The following is a 14,437-nucleotide window of genomic DNA, read 5'->3' as shown; positions in this document are numbered from 1 at the left end:
TCTCTCTGTCTCTGTGTCTCTGTCTCTCTGTCTGTCTCTGTCTCTCTGTCTGTCTCTGTCTCTCTGTCTCTGTCTCTCTGTCTCTCTCTGTCTCTCTCTCTGTCTCTGTCTGTCTCTCTGTCTGTCTCTCTATGTCTGTCTGTCTCTTTCTCTCTTTTTTTCCTCTCTCTCTCCTGACAACTCCCCTACTGCATATAAACATGTCCATGACTCTTCTGTCCTCAAAAAAATTTGCTTGATCCTTCCATCTGAGCTAATGATTTTCCCATATTTTTCATGAATTTTTTTCACTAAACTCCTTGAGGAGAACATCTACATTCTTGTCTCCATTTTCTTTTCTCTTACGGACTTCTTAACTTTTTGCAATCTGACCTCTGACATTATTGAACTGAAATGATCTCCCCAAAGTTACTAATGATCTCTTAATCGCCAAATCTAATGACCTTGGTTGTCTTCATCTTTTTTTTAACCCCCATTCAGTCTTTGACACTGTCAATTACCCTCTTTTCCTCAACTCTCTCTTCTCTGTGTTTTTGGGAAACTACACTTTCCTGGTTCTCATGCTACCTGTGTAACTACCCCTCTGTCTCCTCTGCTTCACCTTCATCCAGGTCACACTTACCAATTCTGGGTGGTCCCACAGACTCCATACCTCTTGTCTTCTCCATTCATACTACTTCACTTAGTGATCTCATTTGCTCTCATGGATGCAATTATCATCCTTATGCTGATGATTCTCAAAGCTACTTATCATCCCTGATATTTCTGCTGCCCTCCAATCTTTCATCTCCAACTGTTTGATGTCTTGTACTATAAGTTCCATAGAAATCTTCAAATTCACATGGGCACAGCTGAATATTTCTTTTATCCCAAATCTGACGCTTTTCTAACCACCCCCCCCCCTTTTTAATGTCAAGGGCACCACTCCCCTCTCAGTCCATTGACCCCTCAGATATCAAACTTATCTCACTAAAGCATGACCATGTAACTCTTTTAATCAATAAAATCTGGGAACTTCACACCACCTTTAGTATCAAATATTAACTCCTTTGTTGTTTCAAGCCCATCATAACCTGCCCACCTCCCCAGACACACACCTTTCCATTCTTCTTATGCCTTGCACACTGGTCTCTTTGCTGTTCTTCATATATTACATTCCATCTCCTGAATCCAAGGATTTTTATTAGCTGTTCCCCATGCACAGAGTGCTTTCATTCTTCATTTCCACATCCTAGCTTCCCTTGTTCAAGTCACTGCTAAAATTACACTTTCTATAGGAAGTCATTATTAATTTTACTTAACTCTCTTGTTTCCCTCTGTTGAGTATTTTTTTTTCATTTATCCTCTGTATACCCTTCTTTGAAAATAAGTGTTGAATGTTGTTTCTTCCATAGTCTGTGAGATCCTTGAGGGCAGAGATTATATTTTACATTTCTATGTATCCCCTAGTACTTAGCATAGTGTCTAGCACACAGCAGGCATTTAATAAATGCTTTCCAACTCAATTTCTAAGGTTCATAAAACTCTTTATACATGTTATTTTATTTTTACAAGAACCCTACAAGGTAGATATTATTATCATCTTCATTTTGCAGATGTGAAAATTAAGGAAGAAAGAGGTCAAGTGACTTTCTCAAGGTCATGTAGCTAATATATGTCTGAGGCTAAAGTTGATCTTTCGCCTAGGTGCTTAGGTGATTGAAAACACATTAGAAAAAGAAATCAAACAGGTCAATGTCTTTTGGAGGAGATTATAAAATTTAGCATAACAAGTTTCTAACTTCAATTTGAATGGAATTGAGTTATAATGAATAGGGTTAGACTTTGCTTCACCATATAGGTCATATTCTTTTTGTCATCACTTATTTGATATAATCATGACATTCACTGTTAATGCAGATATTGCTTTGCTCTCAGTCATGAAGACCTAGGTCAAACCACCCATGCTTCCCACACACACATATCCTCTCCGTGTGAACCTGAACAAATTCCTTAACCTTTAGTGTCTTAAGTATCTCTCTGTGTCAATATGTTGCAGACTGTTAATCTGAATTTATAGAAGCAATTTTCCTTACTCAGAGTTTACTTTACCAATGAAATTACATATATAGATGAGAAAAGAAAAGAAAAAGAAAGAAAAAATAAAGCTGCATTCCATTCTATGAATTGAATAAGTCTCAAGTGCAAATCATGAGAACTTTTCATTGTAATTTATGTCTTGCCTTTGTTTCTTCATCAAGTTATATGTAAAATATCAGAGCCTCTGAAATCAATTCAAAATTCAATATTGAGCTGCTCATTCTATTAATAGAACCAGACAAGGAACAGTAATGTCATGGTAAATATTTAATTGAGATGAATAAAAGAAATGAGAATTAAAGTAAAGAATATAGTACCAGTCTTTGCAGAATAGTTTCCTTCCTCTAAATGCTTTCTCCCACACTGCCCCTCCTCCAATAATTTATAGGTTCTGACAATTCTTTCACTCCTTTATCAACTCAGAAAAAAAATAAGATTAAAACATAGTAAGCACAATTTATAAAAACAGAGATATCATTATAAAAATAGCATGTTTCTTCTCAAACCCTCTGTAACTATCAATCTTCCTCTAAGAAGTTCCTCATTGAAATGGCCAACCCTTCAACCTGTACCTAGGACAAAAATCTACCCCAGAAATTGCTTCATGATTTTCCATTGTCACCAAGGTCCATATCCCATGTTTCTGTCTTTAGCCAATGTCTATTATGTCTTCAGAACTCTCCTCAATCTCCAACCACTCTGCTTAACTGAATTTGTTTTAAACTATTGATTCAAAAGCATACCTTGCTATTTCTTTGTCTAGGACTCAATTTCTTCATCCACAAAGTGACAACATTCACCTATATGTTCTCTGAAATGCATTATAGTTATAAATCCTCAGAACTGAAATGAATTCTTGGCCACTTACCTGTCAACTTTGTTGTTGTTGAGTTGTCTCAGTCTTGTCTGATTCTCTGTGACCCCATTGGGAGTTTGCTTGGCAAAGACACTGAAGTGGTTGCCATTTCCTTCTCCAACTCATTTTATAGATGAGGAAACTGAGGCAAATAGGGTTGGGTAACTTGCCCAGGTGCACACAGCTAGCAAGTGTCTGAAGTCAGATTTGAACTCAGGTCCTCCTGATTCCAGACCCAGCATTGTATCTGCTGTGTCTAGTTGCCCTTGTTCATTTTAGTATATTATTATTATTATTATTATCATTATTATTATTTCCACCACACAAAACCTATGCATGTCTAGTTTCAGACTTTTCAGATATATTGTCTGATAAAGGCAACTGCATTTATTTTATTTTATTTTATTGTTAGTCATATAGATGAACAGAAAGGAGAATTATATCTGTACTCATTATTTAGGCATTTGTCCAATCAAGTAGACATATGATCTGGTTTCTACCAGAGTTTATAACGCTTGTTGACTAGCTATTCTCACTATGTTGAAAATTTCCAAGGTCAGCATTCCCTACCTGTTTTGATCAATGGCTGTAATTGAGAATCCATGCACATCATCCATAAGCCATAAATAGTTGATTATGATGATCATTTTCTGTAGTTCTATTATAACCCAGAATTATTGTCTTTCTTTTTTCTCTCTAAAGGCAGTAAAAATGAATTCAATATCTCAAGTGGTTTAGAGACTTCATTTAAGGTAAAAAAATTTTAAAAACCTTCCTTATATCTGCTTTTTTACCCTAATTTTTTCAGTAAAACAAAATGTCAAATTTTGTGTCCCTTTTTGATGTTGATTCATAGCTCAGTTTTGTACTCTTACCTTTTCACTCCTAAATTAGACAGGTTCATTTCTAGTTTCCTTTGTTTAATTTTCACAATATAATTTTACCTAACTTTATCATCATGAAGAAAGTAGCCATGTATTTTCATAGGAGCAATAATATTATGCTCTTTGTTTAATTTTTAAGCTTACACCACATTATGTATAGTGGAAATTATTGGCTTTATTATGCATAGTCTTTCATATGCATAGTCCTAGCCATATCACTCCCTTGCTCAACTATCAGAACATAATCTTTTTTGACTACTAAAGATATTATCTAGCCCTGTCACTGACACTCAAGGTCTTCTAGGTTCTGGGTTATTCCAAGAAAATTCTATTGAAGATATCATTATATAATTTCCTCTTGTCATTTGATTATGGTAACAAGGAAACTCACCAGAATTTCACCTCATCAGAAAACTATGCAGTCACATTGGATAATGAACATTGCTAAATGCAGGTGATCAGACTTGGTTTGGGGAAAAAAAGGACTCTAAAAAGATAAAGAAAACTTCAGAAAACCCTAAATGATCCCTTACATTTTTAAAAGAATGTTGTTGTTGCTGTTGTTGTTTTTATGAAAGCCATTGGCCTCTTCTCATTCTTCATTCCTCTTCACCTCTCTGATCATACTTTTTTCCTTGATAGTCTCTTCTTGCTAGGTTATTGGGACACTACTCTCTCTGTTCTCCTTCTATCTGAACTCTTGTTCTCAGTATCCTTTGTTCAATATTCATTCAAGTAACATCCACAAACTGTGTGAGTCCAGAGTCCTTTTGTCTTGTCATTCTATGCTACCTCACTTGGTAATGTCATCAGCTTCCATGGGTTTATTTATCATCTATATACTTCTAATTCTAAAATTTACCCATCAAAACCTCACCTTTCTTCTGACTTCCTTTCTCCTATCACTACCTGCATATTAGATATCTTGAGCTATGTGTTCAGTAGACATTTTACTGAACATACCCAAAGCTGTACTCAAAATCTTTCACCAAAACTCTCTTCCCTTTCAAACATCTATATTATTGTCAAAGGCATGATGATCAATTAGTTAACTAGACTCACGACGGCAATCTATACTTGAGTCAGCAGCCAAGAAGGTTTTCCTAAATTGCTGGTCTAACAATGCCCCCCTCCCCGAAAATTCTAGTCACCCTCTCTCACTACCAAGATTAAATATAAGATCCACTGTTTTGCATCCAAAGCATTTCATAACCTACTCCTCCTGCTTTTCCAACCTTATTGCACTACAGCGTTCCATGTACTCTGGCCTCTCTTTTGGTCCTTATACAAGACACACCACTTTTCAACTCTGAGCATTTTCTGTAGGAGCACAAGCAATATCAGTTGTAGACTGTAGAGGCAACAGAAGCAGTAGTAATAATCTTGGGGTACACAGTGCCCAGAGACAATAAGAAGATTGAAAACCTGGTCAGAAGGAGACTACAGGGGATCCCCATGGTAGGATTGTTATAGGGTCAGGTATCATTCTACAATTCTCTTGCCAACTGCTCATTTCCAGGTTGCAGCTCAATGGTAGAAAGGAATGCTTGAGGTGAAAGGAACAGGGCCCTACATGGGAATGGGTTGAAGTTCAAGGCCCTGCCAGAAGGAGGAGAGGTCCTACCTGGGTAATGATCAGTAATCATCTAAATGAAAAATATGAATATTTGCAAAAGTATAATAAACCTATATTAAGTGAAAAGGACATAGAATATTTAAATAAGCAAACATAAGGAGGGGGGTTGGAGATAAAAAGGCAGAGTAAAGGCAGGGACTCACATGAGTTCTCATCCAAAACCTCCAAATACCTTTAAAAATTACTATAAACAAAATCTAGAGCAGCAAAACCCACAAAATGATGGAGTGAAACAAATTCCAAGGCCAAGAAAACTTAGTATAATCCATCAGGGAGAAAATTGACAGTCAATGAGATAGAGGATTTCAAATATTCTTGATGAAAAAACCAGAGCTGAATATAAAATTTGATTTTCAAATAAAACTCCCTAGAAGTATAAGGAGGTAAACAGGAAAGAGAAATCATAAAGGACTTAATAAGGTTAAATGTCTTACATTCCTACATGAGAAGATGATATTTATAACTCATAAGTCCTTTCTCATTATTAGACTAGTTAGAAGGAATATATATATATATATATATATAAAGGGTGTAGGTCTGAGTTAAATATGAAGGGATGATATCTAAAAAAAATTAAAGTGAGGAGGAATGCACATGGAGAAAGGGAAAGGGAGAAGTAGAATGGGCTACATTATCTCACACAAAAGAGGCAAGAAAAAGCTTTTTTTAGAGGAAGGGAAGAGGGGGAGGTGAGGAGGACTGAATGAACATTACTCTCATGACAATTGGGTCAAAGTGGGAATAACATACATACCTTATTGGTCACAGAAATCTATCTTATTCTACAGGAAGTAGAAGGGGAAGGGAATAAAAGAAGGATGAGAGATAGAATGCAGAGAACATTGTGGGGGATGGTCAGAAGTAAAACACTTGAGGAGGGACATGGTGAAAGAAGAGAGAGAATAGAATAAATGGGTGGATAGGATGGAGGGAAATACAGTTAACAAGAGTAACTGTGAACATATTTTGAAACAATTTTCTCTGATAAAAGCCTCATTTCTAAAATATATAAAAAACTGAGTCAAATTTATAAAAATAAGTGCCATTCCCCAATTGATATGTGTTCAAAAGATATGAACAGTTTTCAGATGATGTGATCAAAGCTATCTATAGCCACATGAAAAAAAAATACTCTAACTCACTATTGAATAGAGAAATATAAATGAAAACAATTCTGAGGTACTACATAATACCTTTTAGATTGATGGATAGGACAAAAAATGTAAATGACAAATGTTGGAGAGGATTTGGAAAAAATGAGACATTAACGCAGCATTGGTGGAGTTGTGAACTGATTGAACAATTCTATAGAACAACTTGAGACTATGCTCAAAGGGCTATAAAACCATACATACCTTTTGATTTGGCAATACCACTATACTAGGTCTACATCCCAAAAGAGTTAAAAAAAAAAAAAAAGAAAAGCATCTAATTGCACAAAATGTTTAGAGCACCTCACTTCTGGAGGCAAAGAATCCAAAACTGGGGAGATTCCCATCATTGGGGGAATGGTTCAAAACATGTAGCATGTGACTATGATAGAAAACATTGTATTATAAGAAATGATGAGCAGGATGCTCTCAGAAAAACCTGGAAAGACTTGCATGAGCTGATGGAAAGTGAAATTCACTGTCTACAAAATAACAGCATAATTGTAAGATGATCAGCTGTGAAGGGTTTAGCTATTCTCAGCGATATATAATGCTACCCATTCTCAGAAAAAGAACTGATGGTGTCTGAATACAGATTAGAGATACTTTTTTTTTCAAATTTTCTTTGTTTCTTGAGGGTTTTTGTTTATGTTTTCTTTCACAATATGAGTATTATGGATATGTTTTACATGCCTACACATGTATGACCTTAATCAAACTGTTTATCTTTTCAATGGTGGGGTCAGAGAGGTAGGAAGGGAGAGAATTTGGAATTCAAAGTTTTAAAAATGAATGTTAAAATTGTTTTATATGTAACAGGGGATTTTTTAAAGTAATAAAGAAAAAGGTCTGAAAAAAATCTAAGAAAAAGAAATGAAACAAGCTATAAATGAAATCCTTAAAAACAAAAATTACCAGGACCAGATAGATTTACAAGTTAATTCTGCCAAACAGTTAATTATATATAGAGAAAGAAAAAGAGATAAAATTTCTTTTTATTTTTTAGCATTTTTTTAAACGTTGATTTCTATATTCTTTCCCTTCTTCCCTCCTCAGACACCCCCACTGGGAAGATAAGCAATAAGCAATTCAATATAGGTTGTATATGTGTAGTTATGCAAAACTTTTCCATAGTAGTTATATTGCAAAAGACTAACAATATTTCCCTCCATTCTATCCCACCCCCCACTTCTTCTATTTTCCACTTTGACCCTGTATCTTTTCAAAAGTATGTGCTTCTAACTACCCTCTCCCCATATCTGTCCTCCCTTCTATTATCCCAACTCTTATCCCCTTTTCCCCTACTTGTATGTTATTCCCTCCTTAAGCCAAATCCAATGTGACTAAAGTCGACCCATTCCCTTTCAACTTCCTGCTCTTCCCCAATTGGAAGAGTGTTCCCTTGCCTCTTTTATATGAGATAATTTACCCTATTTTATCTCTTCTTTTCTCCTTCTATCATTATATACCTATCTCAACTCTTAATTTTATTTTTTAGATACCAACCCTTCCTATTCAACTGATCCTGTGCCTTCTTGTCTATGTATGCATGTACATACATATACACACATTCACATATGTATTTATACACACACAACCTCCTGTACATACATATATATGTATGTATACTATATATGTATGTATGTGTGTGTATATATTCCCTTCAGCTATCCTATTGACACTGAGAAAAATCTGAGTTACAATTATCATTTTTCCATGTAAGAATGTAAATAGTTCAGCTTTAATAAGTTCCTTATGATTTCTTTTCCCTGTTTGCCTTCTCATTTTTCTCTTGCTTTTTGTACATGAAAGTCAAATTTTCTGTTCAGCTCTGGTTTTTTTCATCAAGAATACTTGAAAGTCCTCTATTTCATTTAATGAACATATTTTCACCTGAAGCATTACAATCAGTTGTGCTGGGTAGGTGATTCTTGGTTTTAATCCTAGCTCCTTTGACCTCTGGAATATCATATTCCAAGTCTTTTTATCCCTTAGTGTAGAAGCTTCTGGATCTTGTGTTATCCTGATTATGTTTCCACAATACTCAATTATTTTTCCTGACTTCTTGCAATATTTTATCCTTGACATGGGAACTCTGGAATTTGGCTATGATATTCCTAGGAGTTTTCTTTTTGGGATATTTTTCAAGTGACGATAAGTGAATTCTTTCAATTCCTATTTTGCCCTTGGATTCTAGAATATCAGGGCAATTTTTAAATGATGGTTTCTAGGCTCTTTTTTGATCATGGCTTTCAGGTAGTCCAATAATTTTTAAATTATCTCTCCTGTATCTATTTTCCAGATCAGTGGTTTTTCCAGTGAGATTATTCACATTGCCTTCTATATGTTTCATTTACTTGCATCTGTTTTGTAGTATCTTGATTTCTCATAAAGTCATTAGATTCCATTTGCTCCAATCTAATTTTGAAGGAATTATTCTTTTCAGTCACTTTTTGAAATTCCTTGTCTATCTGGCTAATTCGGCTTTTTAAGGCATTCTTCTCATTGGCTTTTGGGGTATCATTTGTCATTTGAGTTAGTTTAATTTTTAAGATGTTATTTTCTTCAGTATTTTTTGGTTCTCCTTTAGCAGGCTGTTGAAACACTTTTCATGATTTTCTTGCTTTATTCTCATTTCTCTTCCCAATTTTTCCTCCACTTCTCTTACTTGATTTTCAAAATCTTTCTTGAACTCTTCCATGGCCTGTAACTAATCCATATATTTCTTAGAAGCTTTTTCTGCAGGAGTTTTGACTTCATTGACTTCTTCTGATTCCATGTTTTGATCCTTTTGTCCCCCCAAAAGGATTCCATAGTCTGATTGAGCTTCCCCTTCTTGCTCACCTTACCAGCTAATTACTTGACTTTTGAACTCTTTGCCATGGTAGACCTCTACTTCCAGAGTCAAGAGAGATGTGTCCCACATCGCTGGTGTTTTCACACTTGGCAGAGCTATGAAAAGGGCACCCTCTCTAAAGACACCCCAAGTTCTGGCACACTGACCCCACACCCCAGGGCTACCACCCAAGACTGTGACCCAGATCCAAGCAGGTCAAAGCAAGAGTGATTAATTACCACAGCTGCTGGTGATTCACTCTCCTGAAGTCTGTTCTGGAATGTCTGTGCCACTGGTTGGGGCCACCCAGGGCCAGCATGGCTCATGCAGGACTGTGAAATAGACCTGTCCTGTCAGCATACCAGTCTACTTTCAGTGGGAAATTTGTTTCTCTCTTTCTCATTGTGGGTTCTGTAGCTTCCTTCAAAATTAGATTGGAGCAAATAAGACTTTATGAGAAATCAAGATACTATGAAACAGATCCAAACAAATGAAAAAATAGAAGGTAATGTGAAATATCTCATTGGATAAACCACTGACCTGGAAAATAGATCCAGGAGAGATAATTTAATAATTGTTTGACTACCTGAATGCCATGATCAAAAAAAGAGCCTAGAAATAATCTTTCAAGAAATTCTCAAAGAAAAATTGCCCTGATATTCTAGAACAAAATAGAAAATTGAAAGAATTCACTGCTTGCCTCTTCAAAAATATCCCCAAAATAAAACTTCTAGGAATATTATAGCCAGATTCCAGAATTCCTGATTCAAGGAGAAAATATTACATGCAGTCAGGAAGAAACAATTTGGGTATTGTGGAAACATAATCAGGATAACACAAGATCTAGCAGCTTCTACGTTAAGGGTTCGAAGGGCTTGGAATATGATATTCCAGAGGTCAAAGGAGCTAGGGTCAAAACCAAGAACCACATACCTAGAAAAACTGAATATAATGCTTCAGGGGAAAATATGATCATTCAATGAAATAAAAGATTTTCAAGCATTCTTGATGAAAGAAACCAGAGCTGAATAGAAAATTTGACTTTCAAATACAAGAAGCAAGAGAAGCATGAGAAGGTAAACAGGAAAAAGAAATCATAAGGAACTTATTAAAGTTGAACTATTTACATCTCTCCATGTAACTCATGGGATTTTTTCTCAGTATGAGGATAGTTGAAATGAATATATATGCATGTATAGGAGAGGGTATGTGTATACAAATATATATGTGAGTGTGTGTATATGTGAGTGTGTGAATATGTGTGTACATGTATACATAGACAGAGGTCACAGGATTAGTTGAATATTAAGAGATGATATCTAAAAAATAAAATAAAGGGTAAGAGAGGAATATATTGGGAGAAGGAGAAAGGGAGAAATGGAATAAGGTAAATTATCTCATATAAAAGGGGCAAGAGAAAACTGATTGGGGGAAGGGGTATTCAGTAGGTTAGCTATATTGGGGTGGGGGTAGGTCAAAGATGGGGAGGAAATGTGTAAGTCAAAATCTTGTGTAAATAATTGTTGAAAGCTAAAAGTAAATGAATAATATTTTTAAAATTTATAAGAAACCACAATTATTTTATATAATAACAATGAAATTGATATGATAAGAGAAATCTCAATATAAAACTAAAAAATGCATAAATACTATGTTGACCAACTTCCAAAGCACATAAAATATTTGTATAGGTTCAGTTAAAATTATTCCTTAAAGAAATAAAGAATACCTTAAATAATTGGAATAGCCTAATAAAAATCACAGGACTATTGTGATAAGACCAGAGGTTTACTGAGACTGCTTACTTGATTTCCTTCTTCCACTACAACCTGATTAACTCAGTTTCCATGACACAGTTTCCCAAGAATAAAAGCAAAAGCATTCTAGCCATATGCAACTGGTGCCTTTCAGATATAGTAGCTGCCTAAGACCATAGGATTCACTAAACCCTGGTAACATTGAATAGTCACAATTTCTAGATGGAAATGAGGGGATGACAAGTCCAAAAAAGTTAAGTACCACTGTTTCCTTGCTTCATATTTTTGGTGTTTTAGGGCAATGTAAACCTCTGCATTTTACCCTTTACTCTTGCATTTTACCCCTAAATTTAATTGAAAATAAAAGCATTCTGGGGTTAAAACCAGGCTTACAACAATTTTTAAAGTCAATTTATACTGTTCAACTAATCAAAACATCAAAGAGTTAGGCACAGAACTTGATAAAATAATGGCAAAATTTATTCATATATATATATATATATATATATACACATATATGTGTGTGACTATGCAGATACATATATACACATATATGCACATATACATAAATAAACTCATACATATATACAAACATATAATGTTAAGATATCTTATATGCATATGTGTGCATTGTGTGAAATGCTACAGCAAAGAAAGTGAAATGATGTAGAAAAGAATGGAGTATTCTCTATAATGTTATTACATTTTGTGACCTCAAACTCTATTATCAGGAAGTACTATCAAAGCCATCTGATGTTGCTTAAAAATTAGATGTATCAATTTCACAAGCTAAATAAAGGAAAATTAGAAATAATGAATACTAAAGTTTTCAGAGTATATGATCAAATAGCTTACAAAATAAGAATTGTGATCTATTAATACCCAAAGAAAGAATGCTCAAAATCATTTATTATTAGAAATAGGAATATCAAATCCTGAGGTTTAAACTCATATGATATAAATTGGGAAAGACAACAAAGATGGAAACAATCTATGATGGAGGGGTTGTGGGAAAACAGGCACTCCAGAGCATTGCTGATGGTGCTACAAATTACGTATGCAGCAACTCTGAGAAATCAGTTTGAAATTATGCAATTAAAAGTTATGAAAATATCTATACCCTTTGACGCAGAGCTTTTATTGCTATGCTTACAACATATGAAGACCATTGAGAAGTTCTTATATAAAATAAAAATATTTGTAACTCCTTATTATATAAAAACAAAGAATTGAAAAGAAAGTAGATGCCTGTCAATTGAGCAATGTCTAATCAAATTCCTGCACATCAATGGAATGGAATTAATGTGATAGATGGAGTCACATATGCAAAAAAACATTCCTACATAAACTGAAACAGCAAGAAGTAAGCAGAGTCAAGAAAATAATATACACAAGGGATAAAATAATGTAAGCAACAGAGAGGTGGAACCAAGATGGCTGAGAAAAACCATGAACTTGCCTGAGCTCTCCCCAGTTTCCCTTAGAAAGAAGAATAAACCAAGCCTCTAAATAGATTCTGGAGTAAAAGAATATATGGAAATATGGGTTGAAACAATTGTACTGCTTAAGACAACTTAGCAGGACTTCAGGAAAGGTCTGTCTGAGTTAGGCATAAAGAGACTTCAGCTCAGTGTAAAAGGTGTCCAGGCAAGGTAGTGTGAGTCTATTAGCCACAACACAGATCAGCAAGCAAGGCCCCATGGTGCTGGCTCAGCAGACCAGAGGCACAGTAGGCCAGTGGTGAGGCCTCCAGCTCCAAATTCCCAACCCCAGAATCCCCAATACAAAAGACTGGGGAGTTCCAGTACAGTAGACAAGCAGTCAACACCTGAGGAACAGGCCCCTGGCTCCCAACACAAGAAGCTTGGGGCAGTGCTCCCTGTGTCCCAGAAGCAAAGCTTAAATTTAGAAGCCACTAACAGGAAAACAAGATGAGCAAGAAGCAAAAATGAACACTGACCATAAACTGTTTCTATGGGAATGGGGAAGGTAAAAACACACTCAGAAGAGGTCAACATTGTCAATATACCTATATCCAAAACTTCAAAGGGGTATATGAATGGATATCAAGCTCAAAAAATCTTCTTAAAAGAGCTCAAGAACAATTTTAAAAGTCAAATAAGAGCCATAGAAGAAAAACTGGGAAAAAGAAATGATAGGTATTCAAGAGGAAGTCAACAGCTTGAGAAAGGAAGGACAAAAATTGACTGAAGAAAACAGCTCCTAAAAAGCAAAGTTTGCCAAATGGGAGAGGACATACAAAAGTTAAATGAAGAAAACAATTCCTTAAAAATTAGCATTGGGGAAGTGAAAGCTAAAGACTATGAGATATCAAGAATAAGTTTTACTAAATAAAAAGAATGAAAAAATAGAAGTAAATGTAAAATACCTCATTGGAAAAACAACTGACTTGGAAAATAGATCCAGAAGAGATATTTTAAGAATTATTAGTCTACCTGAAATGCAAGATAAAAAAAAAAGAGCCTGCCCAGCATCTTTCAAGAAATTACCAATGAAAACTGCTCCAAGGTCCTAGAATCAGAGGGTAAAATACTCAATAAAAGAATTTGCTGATCATCTCCAATTTTCCCACATGCTCTCCAACACTTATCACTTTCCTTTTCTATCATCTTAGTCAATCTGATTTGTGAGAGGTGATAATTCAGAGTTGTTTTTATTTTCATTTCTCTAATCAATAGTGATTTAGATATTGGAGTGACTAGATGGTGCAGTCAATGGAGCACCAGCGCTGGAGTCAGGAGGACCTGAGTTCAAATCCACCCTCAGATACTTAACACTTAATAAGCCATGTGACCTTGGGCAGTCACTTAACCCCAATTGTCTTCCAAAGAAAAAGATTCCAAAATGAAAACCTCAAGTAATAGTGTAGGCAAATTCTTGTTTCAGGTCAAGGGAAATATACTGCAAGCATCCAGAAATAAACAATTTAAATATCCTGGAATCAAAGTCAGGATTATATAGGACCTAGAAACTTTCACATTAAAGGATCAGGGCTTGAAATATGATATTCTGGAAGGCAATTTTGGACTACAAGCAGGAATCAATTACAAAGCAAAACTGAGCAGAATCTTTTAGAGGAGGAGATGGATATTCAATGCAATAGGGGATTTTCAAACTTTCCTGATGAAAAAAAACCAGTGATGAACAGAATATTTGATCTACAAATAAAATACTTGAGGAGTATAAAAGGGTAAGCAGGAAAAAAACATTAAGGTTA

At 35.1% G+C, this 14,437-nt stretch overlaps 1 long non-coding RNA gene across 1 annotated transcript in view; it reads left to right on the top strand.

Moving 5' to 3' along the window:
- LOC138153312 (uncharacterized) overlaps positions 1 to 14,437 on the top strand; it is an 833,457-nt gene that overhangs the window by 87,400 nt on the left and 731,620 nt on the right. The window lies entirely within an intron of this gene.

Source organism: Petaurus breviceps, unplaced genomic scaffold (genome assembly GCF_028583685.1).
Source record: "Petaurus breviceps papuanus isolate PSGF00001 unplaced genomic scaffold, PetGlider_PUasm1.0 90977, whole genome shotgun sequence".
In the NCBI taxonomy this organism is placed as follows: domain Eukaryota; kingdom Metazoa; phylum Chordata; class Mammalia; order Diprotodontia; family Petauridae; genus Petaurus; species Petaurus breviceps.
Note: the sequence above shows the minus strand (reverse complement) of the source record. Positions and strands in the feature narration are given on the sequence as shown.